Below are 2372 nucleotides of genomic sequence, written 5' to 3'. Positions count from 1 at the left end.
TGGTGGTGCTGGGGATTGAACCCAGGGCCTTGTGCATGCTAGGCAAGCACTCTACCAACTGAGCTATATCCCCAGCCCTGATTGATTCTTTCTGCCTTTAAATTTGTCTTGCAATACTAGTAATGATTCAGAATTTTAAAGTCTTTCCTATACTTTATTTTCCATTTTGAATTAAATACATCTTTTCAAAAATAAATCAACACCTTCATTAATATTAATATCAACCCAATATTATTTGTAGGTAAGAAAACTCTCTGAAGGTTTAGAGCAGCTCAGCCTCCAAAGTTCAGGGTCAGAAAATTGGGCTAACTGAATGCTTATGGGTAGTACTGTAATTTTTTTTCCCAAATGTCTTACAGCATTTCATAAATAATGAGAAATACAAATTTCATTTATAAAAGCGAAATTGATGCATAATTTATAACATGCATGAAAGTACAAAGTTATGTAAGTTCCAGAAATACATAACTTAAAATTTTCAATTAAAAATTATATAAAATGATAGTGTCATGTTCAGAGATAATTTGTTTTATTTCTATTAAAAATCAAACTGAACTCTATTGTCATGTATAACTAAAAAGAACCAATAAAATAAAATCCATAAGTTAATTACAATGCTTTGATACTCCATGGAAACTAAATATTTGCTTAAACATTGGCATCTATGAACTTAAAACCAACATTTTCGATCTCAATACAGGCATAATTCTTTTCCATGATCATTTACTGCCTGAAGCCTTAATATAAATCCCATAAAATGTCTGCTGTTATGTAGTACTCGACAATTCAATTTTTATTGCAAAACACTTCCTTTTACTTTGCAACACTACTTAACATGCTTATAGATCATTTTATGAGATATAACTTTATAAGCAATGAGTTTTCAAGGAGTAAGCAGATTTTGGGAATTTTTTTAATACATAAAAACATGAAAATACCTAAAAACAATGTAGTTAGGATGCAACATATCATTATTGTTTTTAGTACTCTTCATATTTGCTTCAGACAGTTGTTTTTTCTCTCTCTCTTTGGTACTGAGGATTGAACCCAGGGGGGCTTTACTGATAAGCTAATTCCCCAGTCCTTATTTATTTATTTTTTATTTTTAAAATTTTTGTTCCCTCATTCAACAGATCAGTTTAAATATATTTTAGTTTTTAAAAATGTGCAAAAAGATCATGAATAAGTAATGTTCTTTTTCTTCAAAGAGGATAGAGTGTATTGAATGGCAACTACAAAGAAAATTGTAACAGTTGATAAGGACTGAGAAAAACAATGTAGTATAGAGGAGGGATACCCCACCAGACTGGCTGAGGAGGAGTGACAGGGAAGTAGAAGAAACTGTCATGCTGGATTCTTGAAGGCCCAGTCCTTTTTAAAAAAATATTTTGAGACAGCGTCTCGCTAAGTTGCTGAGGCTAGCCTCCAATTTGGCAATCCTCCTGCCTTAGCCTCTCAAGTCCCTGGGATTACAGGTATGTGCTACTGAGCCAGGCAGACAGCTGTTCTCTGATCATTGGTTAGCTCCTAGAATATTGTTTGGAAAGCAAGGTGATAAATATTCATGCTTTGAGATGTTTTAAATTAATAAGTAAAAAAAATGGCAGCATTGAGAATTAATTTGAATTCTTTCATGATTTTTTTCTCCTCAACTTTGTGGGGTCATAAGTTTTTAAAAACTTCAGAAAGTTTTTATTGTACCTGTTCCAGGATATTCCTGGAAAGTCACGAAAAAGGAATGATTTCTCCTTTTCTATAATCAAATGCAAATGATGAGATATGTAAACCTTAACATGCAAAGTAGTGGAACATTCCACAGATTGTCTGCTGCCACTTCTCACCCCACATACCCCTCCACATTCCCTTATACATTCCAGCCAAACCAGATATTCCATCATTTCCTGAATATGCATGTATAACTATATAATCTAGCTTTGGGAGGTAGAATGGAAGACGTGTTTAGGGGAGAGTCATATTTTTAAATCTGTTTGTCTCTTACTATCTGTGTAGCTTTGGGAAAAATCACTTTGTCTCTATGTGCCTTGGTATCCTCACATGTAAATTAGCACTTCAGCATAGATCTAGGTATATACATGTGCTCAGTAAATAGTTATTGAATGAAGGATCAAATATAACATATATAAAGTACCTAATACAGTGCCTAAATAGAAAATGTTGATATATATATAGTACCTCATCACTTACCCTCTGTCCCTCTGTGAGACCTGCCTTTATGGTCTCCATTATTCCCCCCTAATGCTGGGGACTGAATTAGGACTTCATGCATGCTTAGTCAAGGCCTCTACCAACTGAACTACGTCCTCAGCCCCCTTATGTTGCTTTTTCACTTAGTAAACCCTTACTACCCTTCA

The 2372-nt window shown here is 33.9% G+C and overlaps 1 non-coding gene across 1 annotated transcript; it reads right to left on the bottom strand.

Moving 5' to 3' along the window:
* On the bottom strand, positions 1-73 carry Trnaa-agc (transfer RNA alanine (anticodon AGC)). Its single transcript has one exon. It is a non-coding gene; the product is annotated as a tRNA-Ala (tRNA).
* Between the last annotated feature and the right edge of the window lie 2299 nt (positions 74-2372).

The sequence above is a fragment of the Sciurus carolinensis genome, chromosome X, assembly GCF_902686445.1.
Source record: "Sciurus carolinensis chromosome X, mSciCar1.2, whole genome shotgun sequence".
NCBI classification, from domain to species: domain Eukaryota; kingdom Metazoa; phylum Chordata; class Mammalia; order Rodentia; family Sciuridae; genus Sciurus; species Sciurus carolinensis.
Note: the sequence above shows the minus strand (reverse complement) of the source record. Positions and strands in the feature narration are given on the sequence as shown.